Raw genomic sequence first — 23,953 nt, 5'->3', positions numbered from 1 at the left:
CATTCATTTTTCACAGTTCTGGAGACTGAGAAGTGCAAGTCCAAGGTGCCAGCAGATTAAATGCCTGGTGAAGGTTATCTTTCTGGTTTGAAGACAGTTGTCTTCATGCTGTATCTTCACATGGCTGAGAGAGATTATCTCTGTCATGTCTCTTCTCATAAGTTTACTGATCCCATTCATAAAGTCTTCACTCTCATGATCTAATTATTTTCAACGTCCTCACCTTCAAATACTTTGGAGATTAGGACATCAACATATAAATTTTGGGGTGGTAACAACATTCTGTTCATAGCAAAAGGTATTAGAAGGGTTAACTGATGTCCACAGTTTACTTAAGGTTCATTGCTCTCCAAAAAGTTTATTCCTGTACACATACAAGTACATAAATATACATAAGTATAAATATGTACATATACATTTTTCCATTTATCTATTTATTTTTGCTAAATGTCTTTTTTTTTTTTTTTTTTTTTTTTGAGATGGAGTCTTGCTCTGTCACCCAGGCTGGAGTGTAGTGGCATGATCTTGGCTCACTGCAACCTCTGCCCCCTGTGTTCAAGCAATTCTCCTGCCTCAACCTCTCTAGTAGCTAGGATTACAAGCATGTGCTACCAGGGCCAGCTAATTTTTATGTTTTTAGTAGAGATGGGGTTTTGCCATGTTGGCCAGGCTGGTCTCGAACTCCTGACCTCAAATGATCTGCCTGCCTCAGCCTCCTAAAGTGCCAGGATTACAGGTATGAGCCACTGCACCCAGCCAATTTTTGCTGAATGTCTTGGTTGACATTATGAGCTTTGATAGTATTGGCAAACTTGGAGACTCATGGAAAATTGAGTATTTTTCCCACATGAACATCAAAGTTTTTCTACATTAAATAAGTTATTTTCTGAAACTCTTTACTTACCAGATTTTTTTATACACTAATGAGTTGACTTTATTTGAAATAGCCATCAGAAATATAATTACAGTCTCCTAAATTTAATATTTTAAAATTATTTCAAAAGAATAAGACTCAGCAACTCAAGGAAGGAATAAGTGGAAATCTTTTCTTATATGCTTATATGTTGTATACATCAAAAAAATAAAGTCACTTAAAGAGAAAATGATGGGGAGTCTTTTGAGGCAGTGATGTTAACTGTCTTTTTCACATCTACAGCCCTCCATCTAAACTTCAAGTACTTAAGTTTAGATCAATTGATTAATTGTGAAAGATATATAATTCCTTGTTATTAAAGCTGCTGTTACATTTTTAGTCTCCAAACTTACAAGCATGTGCTATGTGCACATAGACACATGGATAGTTTCGACAATAGGTACAAGCAAACCTTGCATGAATACCATTATTTAAAGATTTTGAATATTTTTTAAAAAATATAAGAATCATTATCATTATAAAAATAAAAACTTTATTTGATGTTCTTAAAATTATTGTATGTCTTTGAACTGTTTATGAGTTTCATACAAAGGAAGGTGAATGGGACTTCATAATTTTTTGGTGCTCATAGTCCCTTAAGTTCTTATTTTAGCTGTCTCTCCACTTTTTGTCTGCATGAGCTTCTGCTTCTTTGGTCCTTTGAATTGGAGTTTTTAGACTTTTTTTTTTTTTTTTTTTTTTTTTTTTTGCTGTCAGAACATCTAATTTGTATGTTTGCAATGCCTACTAAGAGAAGCTGTCACAACCTGAAAAATCTCTGCACAATGATTAGCCACCTCTGAAATACCCACTGAAAAACCCAGAAGCTATATGTAGTCTTGTCCCAAGTAAAAGGCGGACTTCCAACCCAGTGGTGTTTATTTTTCTTTTAATCAACTAGTGACGCAGCACAGACATACAAAAATGCCAAGGGTCTTCTCCCAAAGCAGCAGCAAAATGAGGTTAGAGATGCTCGGAGGATCCCCTGGTGAGTCCTGGCAAAGTTTGAGACAGTCCTGGGCTTTCTCATGTCTGAGCTCAACACTCAACAGCTCACCACAAGGCCTTCCCAGTGAACTCTGTCCCACTGATATTGGACATTACAGGAAAAGATAATAATCAATCTTACAGGCCTCTGTCGCCTGGGAAGGATGGACAAGGGTATAAGCTGCTGGCTACCTAAGGTTGCAAGGACAGTGAACCACCCCTGCTCTTCGATGGTTTAAGGATGGACTCACAGAATCAGAGAGGTAGAATGCAATGAACCATCTCTATGTTCCGTTTCTCTGTTGATTTTCTCCCAAAATGACCCCTGTGATGGGACCTTACCAATTTCTAAGGCTGCTACTTTACTTCTTTAGTAATTTTAACTGCTAGGCATATCTACTTAAATATAATCCCAAACTGACCTTGCATTGCTCATTATTTTGTCTTGTAAAGGTAAAGAGATGAGAGCTAGTTTCCACAAGAAGTTATCAACTGTTTGAAGGAAGCCAAAATCCTTCTTCTCTCTGGGCTAAATGACTTCATTCCTCACCCTACTGCAGCCTGGTTTCCACCCTCACTAAAACTGCTCACTGAACTGCTCACCTCACTGGACTCCTCAGATGCATCCAACAGGTATAATTCATTCCTCCTTGAATGTCTCCCTTGACAAGGCTTTCCCAGTTCTCCACCCATCAGGGAACCTGGTCTTGGTAAGCCTTCCTGACTGGCTGTTCTGCTTTCATCACTTCTTAAGCTAAGGTGCTAGCCTTAGCCCTTTTTTCTTCTCAATAAAAAAGAACCCAACCTCAGCGACTACGTCGATACCCAGACCTCAACTCTCATCTAAATGTTAATAATACCCAAACTTCATTTCCTGTTTGAAAGTCACATGACCATATCCAACTTCCTCAAAAACACTCCATAGGGACCTGAAACTTAGTATAATTACAAATTAAAATAATTAGCTTTCTCATAAAATGAGTTCTTTCTCACCTGTGTTGTTTTCTGCTCCCTCTGTCTTCTCCAACTTAAATGGCTCTACTGTGTCTCTCTTCAATGACAGAGTGAAAAAGAAAAAAAGAGAAGTTATCCTTAACCTATGCAGTTTATCAATAAAATGTTAGCCAACAAAGAAGCAAAGGTGGATGTTAAAACCAAAATTCCTTATTCCAAGACAAATGGCTTTTCTTTGTATACTTTTTTTTTTTTTGGCATTTTTTTGGTATATTCATCTTTGTGTATTTACTCAAGTAAACAGAGGCAAATACAACTTTTCAAGGACTTTCAGATAAAATTGATTATATGTGACCAGATTCATTTCAGGAACCTATAAAATGTATACTATTTTTCATTCTATTCCAGTTCACATCATCTTCATATACATGTAGAGCTTTCGTACATACTACAATTGGATGTGAAGTCTATTTTTGTCAATGAAGCAATGAGGCAAAGTTCACAGCTGAGGACAGGCACATTTTGCCAACAGTTAGCTTAAACAAGGAGAACTTTGACACTTGCAGTAAGGGGGAAGCCTTTTCATGAATTGCTGCTTTATTGAAACCTTGCCTAGCAGATGCAGTTTAAGTGGAAAGGGAATTTCTGCTGCTGTTTATAGGACTGCGGGGGTCAGAGGCCAACCAGGGCCTTCTGAAAATGGACTGGAAGAGCTTGCCTCTTCTAAGACGGCCCCCGTATTTTCACTTATGACAAATATTTGGAAATTAAATAATTATGTTAAGGAAGGCATGATGCCTTTTACAGCCTGCAATCCTGAGGGTTGCCATGGCTGTGAACTTCAGAGTTTCCACAGCATTTCTAAATATTTGCAGAGAACCATTTCCTGCTTCAAGAATGACAAAAGTCTAACTTGAAGAGTGAACGTTTTAGTGCTGGTCAATTATTTCCGAAGAGTTGTACTTTGTTAAAATCCACACTCAAATATGCTACAACAACATTTTGAGCTTGGCAAAGTTTTCTCGATCTAGGAAGTTCAAAATAAAGCCTGAATGCTCCATCTTTAGAGCTTTCAGCAAGGGTCAGATAGCATAGTCGAACTATTACATAGGATACCATTCTCTGCAAGCAAGTGGTGGATATTAGACATAAAATCCTCTATTCAGGAGAATACAACCTGGCATTATCCTAAAATGTGCATGATTAGGTGAATGCATTCAGATAGAATAACATTTCCTCCTCAATTCAGCCTCTTAACCTTCAGCTGCCTCTAAAATGATTTCACTATTCAGATTTATAAAATTTAACTTATATTTGCCTCCTTTGGCTGCCAAACTTTTTCAAATTGTTGCTAGGATCTAGTAGATATTCTGGAGCCTAACTGTTGAGTTTCTCACCGCGGCATGAAATACCAGATACATTCACTCTGCAGACAGGAAACAACAGTTATCATCTATTCAATGCCTTCTATGTGTCATATTCTAGATAAAGCTCTTTGCAGATATCATCTCTTTAATTTTCATAAGACCTCTGTGAGTCAGAAATTATTTTAAATTTGCGCATACTCTGCTAGAGCCCCAAAAGGATACAAGACTAAGAAGATGCACTTAAATATCTTGTTTGAAGAAGTGTTTTAAAATTAAGAACAGTTAGATTTTGTCAAAAGCATACAGCCAAGGAGTAGCAGAGTTGGAAATTTTACTCAAATAGATCCAACTCCAAAGGTCAGACTATATCCCTCACACCATCAATAGGAACTACAGCCAGCAGAAAAGTGACCAGGGACCCACAGGAGAAGTGAGGGTGGGAGCATAGATCATGAATGGGGAGAAGCAACTGCTGGCTGAAAAACACAGAACCAGGAGACAGAAAAACCTCTTGCTTGTATGTAATTGATGTAGTGCCTCACAATGGGAGTATTATTAGCATTTTGGATGAAACAATCCTTCATTGGACAGGACTGTACTCACATTGAGGGATGTTGCCTAATGCTTTCCCCAAACACTTCATGCCAGCATCATCCCTCATCATTGATAAAAACACAAAACACCTAACATATTACCAAATGTCCCTTAATGAGGTAGGGCTGCTAAGAGAAAGTGGAACTATAGTCCTAAGCATTATAGGTAGTATTACTTTCCTCTTACAGATGAGGAAATTCCAAGTTCAAATGTAAGCCTTTGGAATGGAAACTATCAGTGAATAATATTAAATGTTACGCCCTTTCCCCAATGACACCATCATCCTAAGTGCCTTGACATTTCTCTTCTTGCCAAGGTAATAATCTCTTTTACACAAAGGTCATTGTGTAGACACATACACAGATCCCTAGCTTTCTAGAGCAGAACTTGGGTCTTCTACATTCTACAGTGTGCTCTTCTCATTATAGGATCTCCAATAATCAGTTACTTAATTTTCAATTTAATTAATTAAAGACAAGATCCTAATTAAAAGCAACCCAACACAGGTCCACTTCTATTTGGGAATTTTAACAGGAAATCTGCATGAAATAGGTGGTAATCTGGGGCATATTAAATGACACATTTTACTTAGGAGGGGATGATAGATTGAAGAAGGCATTGTGATGGTCAACAAAAGAAAGTCTTTGACACGGAAAAGACTTACGAAGTGATCATGCTTAGCTGGGCCAAATGGCTTGTGTTATTTCCAGGTGGAATTATATTGCAGGGTTTCTGTAGCACCCTGGAGATACAATTGGGAAGCAATTGGAGCAATTTGGAGCATCTGTCTCTAATCAGCATGGCCCTGCCCTTGTCCATTTCTGTTCTTGTCCAGGAATGGTAGAACATGACCATGTCCCAGCTCCAAAGCCTCCACTAGAGCACATGTTTCTAATGATTACTTAAGAAAGCAAGAGCTCCCAGTGAACACATCACAAAGACATGAAGTAAAAGGTAGACTCCTCAGAGTGAGCTAGATTTTATTAAAGCAAGGAGGGCAAGTGCTTGCACCCTCTCTAGGATATTTAGTGCATACTCCAAACCATCTCATTCCCCACTCAACTTTAACTCAGCCCCTTATTACCAGCCAGACTCTGATCTCTAGTGTTCTTTATTTATCATTCCTCTTACTCAGTCCTCCTTCTTTTCCCTCTGCTGGTTAGTCTATATTCTCCCACCACCACCACCTCAAATGCATGCTTTGCCCTTATCTGCCCTACTTTTGCCCTAGAAGCAAACTCCTATGAATGGCAGTTTCCAGGCTCCCCGCCCTCTAAGTTGCAGGTGAGTACAGCTATTGAAAGATCCAAGCAGGAAATCATGGGTTAGGTAGAAAGAATGGAGGGGGGGCCTTATTCTCCACTGCTTCCTCCCTGGCTCTCTGATGTGGTCCAGGCAGTGGCTCTATACCTCTGTTCCCTTAGGCATTTCTTTCTCTATGATTCCAGCTGTCACCAGGCTTTTCACAGTTTCCTGTCCTTGCCACTTTAGACTCAGGGATAGTAATGGCTGTCAATCATTGCTAGTCTCAGGATGCCTTCACTTTTCTTGCCGATTTCCTTAACCCTGCCTACACATGGCTAAATGGTCTTCCGTCATTAAAAAAATCTCTAAATTGAACCACCTGAGTCAAATTTGTTTTTCTGTCCAGACTCTGACCAACATATCCACTCTCCTATTGCTGTCCATGGTGCCTTGGAACTACCTGTCTATAATCAGCAAATTCTACTTGATCCTTGGTCTCCTCCCAGAAGATTTACTCTACCATCTTATCTAAAAATCTACCTGACTCCTTCTGAGTTCATTTGTCCTATAGTGTTTTCAAGTGAACCATCTTTTATCTCACATCTCATGTGTCTTAGGAGAGGGCTGGCTTGTCATTACAGCTTCTAGGTCATTATCCACCTCACACCCACCAAAAGCAAAGGAACTCCCATTGCTTACAAAGGTCAGGCCATTCTGTTTTATCTTCATCACTGCCAATTTGTTGCTGTCATCTACTGACCTCCAAGTCAACTTCCTTCATTTATTAAAGCTTTTAGCTGTGAATTTAATTATCTTGCTCTCATTGCCACTGACATCAGCCTTAATTCAGTCATCCCACAAAAGTTCATTAGTACCTGTTGACAGACCATGTTCTAGTTGCTAGGGATACAGTGTTGAATAAGACAAAAAAGGGAAACATTTCTACTTTCACATACTTGTGTGTATGTGGGAGAGGTCCTTTGTGTCTTAGCCTAAACAGGGTTAGGCTGACTATGTGAAGGGCTCCCCCTAGAGTTGTACAACACAGTGGCCATGTTCACCTCTTCGTTAGTCACTTTCCTCATCTCCAGTGACTTTTCTTTCCACTTGACTTTACAAATTCACTTCCATGGGTCATAAGCACAATGGTATCACCAGGACCTGTACTTCATTCAAAATCTTTCATTTAAATATTGAATTTTCTGATCCCCATTTCCATTCTTGGGTGTCCTTGCTCTAGTGACTCTCCTGTCAGTTCTCTACCCTCACTAGACCTCCAAACTATTGAACTCACCACTTTCTCACTGTCCCTTAGGTTTCTTCTGTCCTTAGGACAGATGAGAGAGCTGAACCCAAGACTCAACATTAAGCCAGATATTCTCAAGCCAGCCAGCTGAAGAGGCCCCAGGTCATTGGTGCTGATGACAAGACTTCCTGCCTTTGTTTGCCAGGCAGCCTAGGGGTGACAGTGCTTTATGATGTTGTGAATCTCTTGTTCAACTCTTGGCAACTCCATTGCCTATGTAACCAATGCTCTACAATAATATCCTCTGCTTAAACACTTGAAGTCAGTTTTGTATTTTTCATTAGATCTTGACTAAAACAGAAATGCCCAATAAGATTGAAAAGATGTCCAACTTCAATAGTATCAGAAGGAAATAAAAATTAAGACCGTACAGCAACCAAATTGACAAAAAGTAAATAATAGTTCACATAGCTACAGAATTAAGAAACCTTTATACTCTTCTACTGGGAGTGCAAATTAAAATAACAAGTTTAGTTTGAAAAATGATTTAGCATTATTTTACATTTGTGGACATTTGCATAAGCAGCAGATATAAATCGTATTAGTAAGAGAAACTCTTGCCCTCAAGCAACAAAGTCTTTTACAATAATTAGCATATTTTTTAAAGTTGATAACAAAATACAAAGAAAAGAGAAAATCCTAATGACCATGACCATTACTAATAATAAAGATGGCAAATTATATATATATGTAATATATATTCTCTAATTAAAATATTATAAGACAGTGGAAATGACTGAAATATAACTCTTTGCACAAAACATAGTTTATTCTTGGAAATATAATCTTGAGTAAAGAAGTCACTGAAGAATATACAGAATATCTACCATTTATAAAAAGCTTAAAAATAAGTGACATTAGACAACACATTGTTTATAATATATACATATATATATATATATATATATGGCATTAGATTATTTTATGAAAAAGGAAGAACGAGGATAAACACAATGATTACCTGGTCTTGGTCACCATGGAGTTGAGTCAGGACAGGGACCCACAGGTGCATGGAAAGGCTTTGTTAATGTACTAGATCTTGGATTAGTGTTTATTTAATTATTATTGATCATCAGACTATATATATATACACATACATGTATACACACATACATATATATAAATCTTATAAATTTTAGTAAATTATACATACATATATACATACACACACACACACACACACACACACACATATATATACAATTCTTCTTATTTTATACTACTAGTTCTCAGATTGGCCACTGGGAAGGATCAGCTCCCTAAGGTAGGTCTTTTTCATCTCAAATATTTATAATTTCATAAAGCTCCAATATATTAAAGATGCATAATTCCATACCATAACTAGCCAGATTATTCCTAATCATGCTTTATCATTAGTTCACTTGCAAATCCCATGCCACCAAATATGAGAGACTACTGCTTCTTAATGGTTACTTCACTGCTCTGTCCCTCAGTTCCTCTGAAAAATGAGGGACTAACATTATGTACCTCATGGGGGCTCTTGTGAGGATAAAACTGAGTAATTTAAAGAAAGCATTTAGCAATGTCTGGCATATAGAAATATTCAAAATACATGAAAACATTAAAAATCTTCTTAGTATAATATCAATATAAATAATGATGTTTTTATACAGAAATTAATTTAGAGAGAATACATTGTGATTGTTCCATAAAGTGTGCACATAACAGAGTTTTTCTTAGAGGGACTCATTACATGAGAAGGATGATTTACTCACATGATTATGGAGCGGACATGTCAGGTAAGCCATGCACAAGGCATGAGCAGGACTTCTTATTGCATGATCATGATCTTTACCTAAGAATTCCTCCAATACAAACACAGAACTCAGAAGGAAATAAGCTTGTGGTCAAAATTAAAGTTTAAAGAGAAGTAAATTATGTGTCATTAATGGTAATGAAACTCACTGAAGTTCCGTCTCTAACTCCAACAAATTAGGCATGAAGCTCAGCCTCTCTGGTCTTCCTTTCTTAATCTATACTACAGCTTAAGACTAAACTCTACAACCAAACTGCCAGAGATTGTATCCTGGTTCCACTGTCAACCAACTGTAGGATTTGACTTGATAAACTCCCCAAGTGTCAGTTTCCTTATATGTAAAATAGGGACAGCAACACATATAGTGGTTGTGAGGATTGCATGAGATGTTTTTAAAGGGTTTACCCCAGTAGCAAGAACAGTTGAAGTGCTTAACAAATATTTTTGACTGTTACCATTCTCTAACTCCATCACTGCAGGCGTTGAAAACCCAGGGCCACCTTTCCTTTATCTTTATACTTCTAGATCCCAACACATTTGACACATACATAGTTCATGTTCAATGGATATGTGTTGACTTGCATTCTAGATGGTCACAGAAAACCTGATGGAGTCTTTAAGTGTTCATGTAAAGGTTATCCGGAAAACCCTTCAGAGTTAATTTGTCCTGTACTCTTGGTAAAACATGGCTTCTATGGTAGCAAGAGGGGAAAAGTCTATATTTTAAATGGTTTCATGAACTGCCAAGAACTGTTATAAAACAATATTTTGATGAGTTATACAGTAAATGAATCAGAAACATATGAGATTAATTTCCCTGAAAATACATGTGGGTTTAAAAATGAAAGGAAAGGAATGTTGGCACAATGTGCTATGCCAAACCCAAAATGTTAGAAAAATATTTTATGATATTAGGATGCACAAATCCTAAAAGCAGCTCAATTTGCTCATCTTTCAGTGGCCTGCTCCCAATGTACCTGTTGGGTCTGGTCTTCTATGGTGAGAATAAATAAAATCTAAACAAGAAATTTTAAAACCATGGTATAAGACAAGGAGCCAGAAGTTCCAAGTCTTGGGCCTGGCTCTGCCACTGGCTAGCTGTGGGAGTCTGGATTAATCACTTAGTCTTCCTGAGCTTCAGCTTAGGAAAACAGTCCATGACTTCAGACCTCACAGGATTGTTGAGAGTGCTGTTAGAATGGGAGTTCAGGAAGCAGTGATAAGCCCAGGATGACAGAGACCAGAACAAAAAGTAAGATTCTACCCTCAAGAGGAGGCAAGTATCCAAATGAGCCTATACCCCTGTGTCAAAGTGAAGCAGGCATGCACAAGATGTGTACATGGCCAACTGTGGAGGAATCTTCAGCAAAAGTTAAGCTGAGTATCCATGGTGGATTGTAGTTCTTGTTCATCAATATCCTCAATCCCCTTGTATTCTCTGCCTTCTACCACATCTAAGGTGCAAAACCCCGACTCTACATGTAGGTGGCTGGACAACTCAGAAGTATGGTCGGCAACATCAGCTGGACCCACAGGGATCTTTTTCTACTCTTCTGTTTTGCTGCTCTTTTTAATTATGCTAACTCCAAACTCATCATTCAGGTCTAATCCTTCTGCTAAAATCACTATCCTCTTATTTATGGAAAATCCGGGACCAATTAGCGTTAGTTAACCAATATTAATCTCATCTATGTATCTACTTTTTCCCATACCCATTGGTATCAGTTATCTGTTTCAATGCAACAAATTACCCCAAAACTTAGAAGATTAAAACAATAAGCATTCATTGCATAGCGTTTCAAGGACAGAAATCCAGGACTGGCTTAGTTGGATCGTATTGGACATGGATAGACAGGGTCTACCATGGCGTTGCAGTCAGACTATCAACTGGGACTGCAGTTAGGTGAAGCCTTGGCAGGGCAGAGGGAGCTTCTTCCAAGCTCTCTCATGTGGCTGTCGGTTGGACTATTGACCTCTGGTTTTCACAATGTAGGCCTCTCCCTAGGTTGTCTGAGTATTCTCATGAAATGGTAGCTGGATGTCTCCAGAGTGTTATGGACTGAATTGTATCCCCTCAAAAACTTATACTGAAGCCCTAACTTCCAACATGAATATTTTTTGAGATACAGCCTTTAAAAATGTAACTGAGGTTGAATTGGGCTATAAAAGTAAAGCCTAATCCAGTATGACTAGTGTCCTTATAAGAAGAGGAAGAAGCACTAGCATGCCTGTCCTAACAAAGTGATGACAGAGAGAGTACACCTAAGAGGGATGCTACAGCATTTTATAAACTAATCATGGAAATAATATACTACAACTTCTACCACATACTACTGGTCACACAGATTGACATTCATGTAATTTCACTGGGGGCTACACTAGGGCGTTAGTACTGAGATGTGGAAATCATTTGGGCCATCTCAGAGACTTGCTTCCACAGCATCTGCACTCTCAACAAGATGTGAGCTCCAGCCACCTCGCTCATTAGAGAGGTTGATCCCATCACTTCTTGCGTCCTCTTAGCTATTGTTCTCTCAGTCATCCACCTGCTCTGAACATGTGCTCACTCTCTCTCTCTCTACTGACTCTCCACCTTCGCTTTACAATATCCTTGTACTTGACCCACTATAGGCAAATCTTATGGGGCTCAGGAGATTACCACAACTAAGACTGCCTTTTTTTTTTCAAAGAAAATAGACTTAATTAACTCTTTAACAAAGTTTAACATAAGGCTTATGACACTTCTGAAAGAAAACAATTTTGCTTCCCTATCCACAAGTAATTGAAGCCATAAGTGAACTAAATTTAACTAGGTAGGGATGGACAAAACAGAGGTCAGATATATCTGAAATGACTTGGTGCTAATTTCATTCCAACAAAAGCAATTGTATAGGACAGTGACAAACCTGCCTGATGAAATCAAACCTTTTGCAAAGAATAAACATTAAGTAAACAAAGAAAAGTAAGGTGACTTGGATGCAGGGCATGAATCAAATAATATGGATGTGCTATTTCAGTTCTTCATATATTTCATATATTCCAGTCTGCAAACACAGAGCCCAGAGTATCTGAAGAGCTAAAGAGATGATATCCCTTATTTCTCTCATATTCTTATGAATGTTTATGATTAATACCTGATCGCCAAAGGTAATCTATGCAGACTTAAAATGCCTGATTTCCCCATTCTAATAAATAAAAAGCTATCTAGTAGCTTCTCCTACTATAGCATTCCAACTACATCACCACTACTTTCTCCTTTAGTTTGAACTCGATAAATTGCTTTGCATGTAGAATGCCCCCTTCCAGCATTTCTCAATAAAACAAATGCTGTATAGCCCACCAAAGTCCAAATATTATTTATTAACTCATGCCATATTATTAATAGTTCTGGTGTGTCAATTAAGTATATGATCAGTGGCATTTTTCAGAAAAAATTAAAAAACTACATTCACTTAGCCAAATAGAAGTTTTAATTTTTGCACAAATCAAGAAGGTAGGTATACCGCGCTTGATGGCTGATTCAGTGGTTTTGTTATTTCATCAAGGACACATGGTCCATGGCCGTTCTGCTTCATCATTCTGTGTGTAGCTTTTGTTTTCATGCTTATCTCACTGAGGCTGCAAAAGGGCTGAAAATGACTGCTTTTCCTCCAACATTGCATCAGGCTTATCAAAAAGAAATAAGAGGGGCAAAGGATAAAAGGCATGGACCCTATGAGCCTAAGCTCTATATAAGTTTTACAAAGTGATTTCTGGTTACATTTCATTGACCAGAACTCATTGCCATTACCACAAATTACCGTTGCCAATCAGGGCCACCCGCAAAGGAGTATGGCGTTTTATTTGTTTTGTTTTGTTTTTATTTGATTTTAGATGTAAGCATTATTACTCTGAATGAAAATCAGGGGTCCACTGCTATCAACAAAAGAGAAGATGGATAGTGAGCAATTGTCCCACAGTTTCTACTTCAAATAATGCGAAACAAAATAGTGAATTTGTATTGTGTCAACTCAGCTAAGCAGGAGCTCTGTTTCACAGAATCTCCTCACGTTTGAGGGTCTGGATTAGGGCGGGCCATGACAGAATTTTCAGCCAAGTTTGAAGGCAAAAGTAAAGCTTCAGCCATAATTTTTATTTTATTTTATTTTATTCTATTTTATTTTAAGTTCTGGGATACATGTGCTGAACGTACAGGTTTGTTACATAGGTATACATGTCCATGATGGTTTACTGCACCTATCAATCTGTCATCTAGCTTTTAAGCCCCACATGCATTAGGTATTTGTCCTAATGCTCCCTCTCCCCTTGCCCTCCACCTGCCGGCAGGCACTAGTGTGTGATGTTCCCCTCCCTGTGTCCATGTGTTCTCATTGTTCAACTCCTACTTACGAGTGAGAACAAGTGGTGTTCGGTTTTCTGTTCCTGTGTTAGTTTGCTGAGGATGATGGTTTCCAGCTTCATCCATGTCCCTGCAAAGGACATGAACTCATTCTTTTTCATGGCTGCATAGTATTCCATGGTGTATATGTGCCACATTTTCTTTATCCAGTCTATTAATGATAAGCATTTGGGTTGGTTGCAAGTCTTTGCTATTGTAAATAGTGCTGCAATAAACATACATGGGCATGTGTCATTATAGTAGAATGGTTTATAATCCTTTGGGGATATACCCAGTAATGGGATTGCTGGTCAGGGCAGGCCACCAGGTGCCATTGTGTCAGTTGTCACTGGTTTGTTTGCTTCCCTTGTTACCATGGAGCAATAGCTGGGTCCACAGATCCTCTTTCCTTTCTGCCCTGCTGAATTCAGTCACAGCACCAGATACAGAAGCAACAGCATGTGTAAACTGTATGGCCAGTTTACCCAATTACCTAACATCACATTTCAATGACAAACATTATATTCTGTGTTATTTCTAGTAGTTCATTTTATAATGAAGAAATTAGCAATGACAAATGAATTCCTGATGTTGAAGCAGACTGAATGTTTCTTACCAAAATTAAAAAAATATAGGCTGGGTGTGGTGGCTTATGCCTGTAATCCCAACACTTTGGGAGGCTGAGGCAGGTGGATCACAAGGTCAGGAGTTCGAGACCAGCCTGACCAACATGGTGAAACCCGTCTTTACTAAAAAATACAAAAATTAGCTGGGTATGGTGGCATGCACCTGTAATCCCAGCTACTCAGGAGGCTGAGGCAGGAGAATCACTTGAACCCAGCAGGTGTAGGTTGCAATGAGCCGAGATCATGCCACTGCACTCCATCCTGGGCAACAGAGTGGGACTTTGTTTAAAAAAAAAAAAAAAAAAAAAAAATATATATATATATATATATATATATCTTCTGATAATTAGTCAGCATGGAAAAGAACAAAGAGCATAGTTAGTGCAGTCAGGGAATTGGTTTATATCCCAAATCTGCAGTATTGTAAAAGTTTGACCTTGTGCAATGCATCCTCTTGAAGACTGGATTTTCTTATTTGTGTGGCAAAACTAATTGTACATATACCTTTCAGAGTTATTGTGACATTTACTAACGATATATATAAAAGGCCCAGCATTCTATTTAGCAAAAAATAGATGTTCCAATAAGTGATGGCTGTGAATGCAGGGCCCTTTCCATTATACCAGGAGGAAATAAATAAAAGTATATTTTTAACATTACAACAGAAAGAGCAATACTCCATAAATGTAGGAAACAATTAATTGTATTAGATGATGAGGGCATGGTAAAAGCAGAAAATTACCTAAAAATGAATAGTTTAAGAAAGAACATTTCTCTTTCTCTCTTTCTCTCTCCCCTCTCACTTACCCATCCACCCACAACTACCACTATTATAACTGTCCCAGTGTGGGAGTTTAACAACTATATTCCAGCTTTTCATTTAAGGCCATTTAATTGCCTTAAAGGTGCTTTTTAAAAATCTTTAAAATCAATCAATAAACAGACAAATATCTTAATGAAAAAATAAGCAAATAAAATAAATGAAAAAACTCTCAGAAAAACAGTAATACAAGGGTTACATATTAAAGTATGTTCATTCTGGGTAGGAAATATAAAAGAAGAGCCTGGAGCACTTTGTAGTGTCAGCAAATAAAAACAAATGCTGAGAAGGAAGGAAGGAAGGAAAGAGAGAAGGGAGTTAGGGAGGGAAGGAGGGAGAGAGGGAGGGAGGGAGGGAGGGAGGGAGGAAGGAAGGAAGGAAGGAAGGAAGGAAGGAAGGAAGGAAGGAAGGAAGGAAGGAAGGAAGGAAGGAAGGAAGGGAGTTAGGGAGGGAAGGAGGGAGAGAGGGAGGGAGGGAGGGAGGGAGGGAGGGAGGAAGGAAGGAAGGAAGGAAGGAAGGAAGGAAGGAAGGAAGGAAGGAAGGAAGGAAGGAAGGAAGGAAGGGAGTTAGGGAGGGAAGCAGGGAGGGAGGGAAGAAGGAAGGAAGGAAGGAAGGTGGGTAGGTGAGGGCATATTAACATGACATGAGTCAACTGAAGGAGCTCCCAGTAGTCAAAGTGGAAACAATTTGAGCAAAATATTAAATAAAATAAAATCAGATGATAACACAAAGTATAGAATAAATATCCATGAGGCCATACTGATATAAATATATAAATGAATGAATGAATAAATAAATGTATAATAGACAAATCCCTCTTTCAGAAGAACTCCAAATAATTTATGTAGATACCTAGTTCTTAGGCAGATGAAGGGTAACTTCTCTCTCCTTAAGTGGGGGGCTATTCATAGTGAATTCATCCCAGTGAGTACCATATGGAAATGGAGAAAAACAGAGTAACTTTATAGTGCAGAAACTGACTAACATTACCTCTCCCAGGCGAACATGGTTAACACCAGCATTTCTAAGTCATGTTGACAGCATGTGTCCTGGATATATTCCGATGAAAATAGCACTTCACCTCTCTTGTTGTGCAGATAATCCCAATGTAATAAGAAAAATACCAGGCAAATCCCAATGAAGAGATATTCTGCAAATATCTGACAAATATACCTCAAAAGTGTCAGGGTCATCAAAAACAACAAAAGTCTGAGAAACTCTTAAGATGAGGAGGACCCTAGGGAGACATGACTACTGAGGGTAATATGGTGTCCTGGACAGAAAATGGGCCCTAGGTAAAACCTAAGAACATCTGAAAAAAGCACAGGCTTTAGTTAATAATAATATATCAGTGGTGGTTCATTAGTTTTAGCAACTGTGCCATACTAATGTCAGATGTTAATAATAAGAGAAATAAGTGGGAATTCTCTATTTTCAAATTTTTTCTATAAATCTAAAATTGTTCTAAAATAAAAAACATGTTTTTAAAAAATATTCATTCTCATTGTACTAAGTAAATAGTTTTTTTAAAGTTATAATTTTTCTCATATTATACTGGCAAAAGGTTTTTAAAGGTACAGAAACTTAGTGTTAATAGAAAATGGATACTTAGTATACATTCACATAATTTTTCTAGAGTGCATTTTGCATTAATAGTTCAATGAGGCATACACATTGATTCAGACATCTCATTTCCAAGATTTATTCCTGTGATGCTTAACATGCAAGTAAGAAAATATATAAGAATGTTTCTTGCAGTTAAAGGTTTATCAATTTGATAGTCATTAAATGAGGAGTGCTCCATCCATATATCCAATATTGTATAGCCATTAAAATTATGCATTTGGAATTATTACATCTATATCACAGTTTTTATAAAATTGTAGGTTGCCTGTTCACTCTGATGGTAGTTTCTTTTGCTGTGCAAAAGCTCTTTAGTTTAATTAGATCCCATTTGTCAATTTTTGCTTTTGCTGCCGTTGCTTTTGGTGTTTTAGACATGAAGTCCTTGCCCATGCCTATGTCCTGAATGGTACTACCTAGATTTTCTTCTAGGGTTTTTATGGTATTAGGTCTAACATTTAAGTCTCTAATCCATCTTGAATTAATCTTCATATAAGGGGTAAGGAAAGGATCCAGTTTCAGCTTTCTACTTATGACTAGCCAATTTTCCCAGCACCATTTATTAAATAGGGAATCCTTTCCCCATTTCTTGTTTCTCTCAGGTTTGTCAAAGATCAGATGGCTGTAGATGTGTGGTATTATTTCTGAGGACTCTGTTCTGTTCCATTGGTCTATATCTCTGTTTTGGTACCAGTACCATGCTGTTTTGGTTACTGTAGCCTTGTAGTATAGTTTGAAGTCAGGTAGCGTGACGCCTCCAGCTTTGTCCTTTTGACTTAGGATTGTCTTGGCAATGCGGGCTCTTTTTTGGTTCCATATGAACTTTAAAGCAGTTTTTTCCAATTCTGTGAAGAAACTCATTGGTAGCTTGATGGGGATGGCATTGAATCTATAAATAACCTTGGGGAGTATGGCCATTTTCACCATATTGATTCTTCCTATCCATGAGCATGGTATGTTCTTCCATTTGTTTGTGTCCTCTTTTATTTCACTGAGCAGTGGTTTGTAGTTCTCCTTGAAGAGGTCCTTGACATCCCTTGTAAGCTGGATTCCTAGGTATTTTATTCTCTTTGAAGCAATTGTGAATGGAAGTTCATTCCTGATTTGGCTCTCTGCTTGTCTGTTACTGGTGTATAAGAATGCTTGTGATTTTTGCACATTAATTTTGTATCCTGAGACTTTGCTGAAGTTGCTTATCAGCTTAAGGAGATTTTGGGCTGAGACGATGGGGTTTTCTAAATATACAATCATGTCATCTGCAAACAGGGACAATTTGACTTCTTCTTTTCCTAACTGGATACCCTTGATTTCTTTCTCTTGCCTGATTGCCCTAGCCAGAACTTCCAACACTATGTTGAATAGGAGTGGTGAGAGAGGGCATCCCTGTCTTGTGCCAGTTTTCAAAGGGAATTTTTCCAGTAATGTGATGCTACTTGTGTAAATACATGCACACACACAGGCATCTACATATATAGAAAGGGTAGTTGGGAAAATATTAGGGTTCGATAGTGGAAAAAAGTGGAAAATTAGATTATTATGTTTTTCTTTTTAGTTAATTTTATGAAATATTACAATCTAATTTTAATGTTATAGTTTGTGTTTGCTTTTTTAATTTTTAGATTCTTAAGGAATATCTTATCCTGGTGAATCAGTCAGTAATCATGAACTTCCTTTTGCCTCTTAAGTTTAATGCCCAGAGTTAAAGACGCCTAGATCCAGCCCCATACTCAGAGTAAAGCTCTTTGGAGTTTTTTTGTTTTTGTTTTTTTGTTTTTTGAGATGGAGTCTCACTCTGTCGCCCAGGCTGGAGTGCAGTGGTGCAATCTCGGCTCACTGCAAGCTCCACCTCCCCAGTTCAAGCGATTCTTCTGCCTCAGCCTCCCAAGTAGCTGGGATTACAGGTGCCCACCACCACACCTAGCTAATTTTTATATTTTTAGTAGAGACAGAGTTTCACCATGTTGCCCAGGCTGGTCTTGAACTCCTGACCTCAAGTGAATCTGCCTACCTTGGCCTCCCAAAATGCTGGAATTACAGGCATCAGCAACCACACTCAGCTTAGCTTTCTGAGTCTTAACCAGCTGATTGGGGAACAAATGAATGCAAATGTAAACAGGAGAAAACTAGTCTTGAGTGGTTGAACAACTTGGACCAAGGTCACATTGTTGGTGAGTAGACTCACCAGGATTCATGTACTGATCTGTTTAATTTCGAACCCAGCTTTACAACCACTCAATGTTGTTCTGGGAACAGACAGACTGTAATTGCCTGTACTTGTTCAAGTCTCGATTCTGCTGTGTCCTAGCTGTGTGAATATTGAGCAACTTAAGTAATCTCTCAGATCTTCACTTTCATCATCTGTAAAACCAAGGAGGCCGGGTGCGGTGGCTCATACCTGTAATCCCAGCACTTTGGGAGGATGAGGCAGGTGGATCATTTGAGGTCAGGAGTTCGAGACCAGCCTGGCCAACATATAGTGAAACCCCATCTCTACTAAAAATACAAAAATTAGCCAGGTGTGGTGGTACACCCCTGTAATCCCAGCTACTCAGGAGGCTGAGGCAGGAGAATCACTTGAACCTGGGAGGCGGAGGTTGCAGTGAGCTGAGATTGCACCATTGCACTCCAGCCTGGGCAACAGAGCAAGACTCTCAAAAACAAATGAACAAACAAACCTGAGGTAACAACACCTACTTTCTAAAATCATGCAAGAAGAAAATACTGCCAGAATTTAGAATAGGTGCTTAATAAATATTTTTTGAATAAGTAGATGAACAAATGTAGGAACAATAAATGTTACTAAACAGAGTGTGACAACCAGTTTGTCAACACACTAGTTCCTAATTATGAAACATCTTTTACAAGGATTATTCACCATAAGATCTAGGCCTCTATACATTTTGCTCACTGCTAAGTGTTCCTTTCTTATCAGTTTAATCTCCCTCAAAAATGTTCATTCTGTCTTAAATGCATATTGTAAACTATTTAAAAAGTTGGATTTTCTTCCTTGGGAAAGATACTATTTCTTCTACTTGCCAAAATAACACATATATTATATGGGTAGTTAAAACAAACATTTTAAAATTTTATTAAAGGAGTTTTACTTATTTCATAACTGAAATATAAGACATTAACAATAAGGATGTTTTGACAGTAAGAGTCTGTCAACATTATATCTAGAAGTATACATAAATCTAATACCTAGAAAATCCAGAAAAAATAATCATAGCAAAACTACAGTCCAAACACTGATGTGTCTCATCAGCTGACTGAATATGATACATGCTAAGAGAATGTCTGAAAGTCAGTTATTTTCTTATTTTTTAAGGCCGGTATCTGTCAATTACGCAAATGCAGCACAAGTAAATGCATACAGATTAGTCTTTTTCATCAATTTAAAAATTATGAGAAAATAAAATTTTTAATTCAGTAGGGTCTCCAAAGATCTGTTTCTTAAAACTAAATATAACCTGCTTTTAAAAGGGAACACAAAGATGCGAAACAAGGAAATGAATTAAAATTCCTTAACATTTAAACTTTCCTAAGTGAAGACTTTTCACAGGCCTGATAGTGAGGGATGAGCTGGAACTCTGTGGTGGGAAGAGTGCTGGGGGTTTATCTACAACGACGATGGTTAAAATCCGGGACCTTCTTGACCTGTTCAGTGGTGGGTTTACATTGAAACTGTTATAAATTATTACAGAGGTGAAACCAAGCCAAACAGTCCAACATAAATATATCTGCAGACATACTGGCTACTATATATTCTAAACACTGTCGGTAAATGAATAAACAGAGTGTTCTAAATCATTTAAGAAAATATATTTATTCACAAAATCAATAATAATTTTCAGTTTTCAGTTTGAGCCTCTCAAAAAAAGAGAGACCTATTATAACTAATTTTTTGGAATCCGTAAATATCATGGATTCCCAAGCTGCTCCCTTCCTGCGATAATGGCCAGAACCTCACACTTCTCTAAGTGATGTGTGAATGTTTTTCAGTGTGGATACTTGACTAATCTCTACCTGTTGAAATTGTTCCACTGCATTACACAAGTTAAATATTTGAGCTCCACAATTTCAACAGACTGACTCTGCATCTGTATAAAGGGACAAAGAAGTATAATATGACAGTCTGATTTTCCTAGGGTTGTTGGATAGCAGCAAGCCTGCTGCTGGCTTGCCCATATGGGTGAATCATAGCCAACCAGGGTAGACCAAATTCTGCGGTCTGGTTTTATTTGCCTAGTCATATAACTCAGGGCTTTAAGTCTGCACATTGTTGACCAAAACATTAATTGTGGCAAAATAGTTTGTGTCTGTACTGAAAGAGTAATACCAGGGTAACCCACATGTAGTGACCATGAATTAGTTAAAAAAAAAAAGGGCAAAAAAAAGGCATGAGGCTGTGTTTTGTTGCAGGGGAAAGCTCCTAACCTCTGAAACTAAAGTCATTGGGAGGTCTCATGTTGAAGACAGTTTCAATAGAAACGAGGTTGTTTTATGGGAGGGAGGAGGGGCTGCCGGTTAAAGCAATAGGTGCTTTTCTGGATAGTATTTATTTTCTCTTTGTGCTCCAGTATTAATCAATGTAAACGTCTTTCTCTGTCACTTGAGTTTCCCTATCTATTAAACAGCCAGCTGGTGATAATCTGCAGCCCACTTTTCCTAAGGGACATTTGCCTTCACTGGTCCCTTTAGTGATTGGTAAATTGATAGATTGATTTTGATATCATCAATGAACGTTAGACACAGGGGAGAAAACCAAACCCCAAAATGTCAAACTGAATGTGACAAAACATGGAAGATTTCTAGGGAGAATATAAAAAGAGATCTTCTGAGGCAAACATATGAGTTCAGGATGAAGGTCTCAGCACAAGGATGAAAGTGAACGCTATTTTTTTTCTTCCTGCCTTAAGCATTATTCAGAATATCCACTTTGAAGCTAGGCTACAGAAAAAACATGCCTCAGACCCTATGTGTTGGTCCCATTCTATCCAGGCAGCCATCAAGAGAACATTAGTATATTAATTTAGGTTTCTGTGAGCAAGGGAGGGCAGTTTTTCCGTTTAAATGGCCCCAGGACTCTAAAGAGTCAAACAATTCCCAGGGCCCTGGCAATGGTAACATCTGGCGGTGGAAGCCCAAGAGCTGCTGGGTAATGAGGAAGGACTTCCAGACCCTGAATGTCTATCTCACCTATGGCTCTTTAGGGCAAGCTAATTGTGTTCTAATTGTATTAGTTTCCTAGTGTTGTTACAACAAAGCACCAGCAACTCATTGGCTTAAAACAACAGAGGTCTATTGTCTTGAAGTTCTGGAGACCAGAGGCTGAATCCCGGGTTGGCAGAGTCGGTTAGTTCCTACTGAGGGCTCTGAGGAGTCTGTTACATGCCACTCTCCTAGTATCTGGTGATGGTTGGCCATCTTTGGCATTCTTTGGCTTGCAGCTAAAACCCTGCAATCTCTGTCTCCGTTGTCACATGGCAATCTTTTTATAGTATGATTTTCTCCTCTTCATCTAAGGACACCAAACATATCAGAGTAGGCTCACCCCATTCTAGTATGACTTCCTCTTAACTAATTATATCGGCAATGACTCTATTTCCAAATAAGGCTGCATTCTGGGGTACTAGGGGTAGAAATTCAGCATATCTTTTGGAGAGGGATAAAACGCAATTAATAGCACTGATCAATTCATATATTATGTTTATTTCCGTCTATAAAAATACTTCAACCTTAAATGCTAGTAATACTTTCAAACAAAATGTAATCCCATGTTCTGTAACACCCTTTCAGGAGATCTGTAAGGCCAAAACTATTTTTGTAGTACTATTAAGTTATTTGACCTTTTTATTCTCACTTCTGGGCAACTATACAGTGATCCTTTTCAAATTCTTCACAATATGTAATAATGTCATCACTCTGAGGACTAATGGAATGTGCATTTGTGTTATATTTTCTAGAATTTTCTGATGTAGTGCTACAGAATAAATTTGTATACTTTCAGAGATAACTAGATTTATTCCTAGAACCTCTACTGTGCTCCTATTAGTTGTACTTGGTTGTAACTGCTAAAATCATTGTAACCTCACTATTGTCAAAAAAATCATTTGCTGAAAATTCCAAAATTTTTCTTATAATTATGTAAAACACAACAAGAAATAGTACACAGTCGTGTACTTACTTACACTTGTATTTGAAGATAAATCCTTTGCTTAAAAAGGGAGATTAGAAGACTATTTCAATCCACATCTAAACATTCTAAAAAAGACTAAAATGATTTTTCAGAGTTCTCTGACCAGTGCAAGAGAGGAATCTACACCAGAGAAACTGAGAAAACTATAATATAAAAAAAGTTTAAAAAACTAAAATAAAAAGTGATATTATAACAAAAAGTATTTTACTTTATTGTGTCTTACTCAACACATACTTTTTAAATAGTACTATGGTGCCAGTTAAATTGAGGTGCCATTTAGAGATCAATCATTCAGAATTTAAGAAAACCAAATATTTTAAATGAATGCACGATGAGCTCCTTATGACAACAACTGTCTGTTACAGTTTTTGAAACTAACATGAAACAGCTGAGCCAGGTGCAGTAATGTGTGCCTGTGGTCCCACCTACTCTATTTGGGAGGATTCACTTAAGCCCAGGAGATCGAGACCGGTCTGGCCACACAGCAAAACCTCATCTCAGAAACAGACCAACAAACAAACAAAGCTATTGAAGCATCTTACAGGATAAATTATATATTGCATTGGCTAAAGGAGGACACCCAATAACTAAGAGCTTAATAAAACTATGTAGAATTGACATTTACAAATGCCTGCTGAATGAAAAGTCAGTAAAATAAATCATAGCACTACCACTTTCACAAGTTACAGTAACTTGTGAAATTAAAAATGTAGCTGCAAATATGAAACTACGTTAGTCCGGGAGTGGTGGCTCACACCTGTAATCCCAGCCCTTTGGAATGCCAAGGCAGGCGGATCACCTGAGGTCAGGGGTTTGATACTAGCCTGGCCAACATGGTGAAACCTCGCCTCTACTAAAAATACAAAACTTAGTCAGGCATGGTGGTGTGCGCCTGTAATTCCAGTTACTCGGGAGGCTGAGGCAGGAGAATCACTTGAGCCTGGGTGACAGTGGTTGCAGTGAGCCGAGATCAAGCCACTGCACTCCAGCCTGGGTGACAGAGTGAGACTCTGTATCAAAATAAAATAAAATAAAATAAAATAAAATAAAATAAAATAAAATAAAATAAAATAAAACTGAGTGAATATCCTTTTTACATAGCTGAGTAGCAATTTTTCACCATTATATATTTGCAAGAAATTTTAAAAGAGGAAAAGAAGCCAG

Source organism: Rhinopithecus roxellana, chromosome 2 (genome assembly GCF_007565055.1).
Source record: "Rhinopithecus roxellana isolate Shanxi Qingling chromosome 2, ASM756505v1, whole genome shotgun sequence".
In the NCBI taxonomy this organism is placed as follows: domain Eukaryota; kingdom Metazoa; phylum Chordata; class Mammalia; order Primates; family Cercopithecidae; genus Rhinopithecus; species Rhinopithecus roxellana.
The sequence above is the reverse complement of the archived record's forward strand: the minus strand, read 5'-3'. Positions refer to the sequence as shown.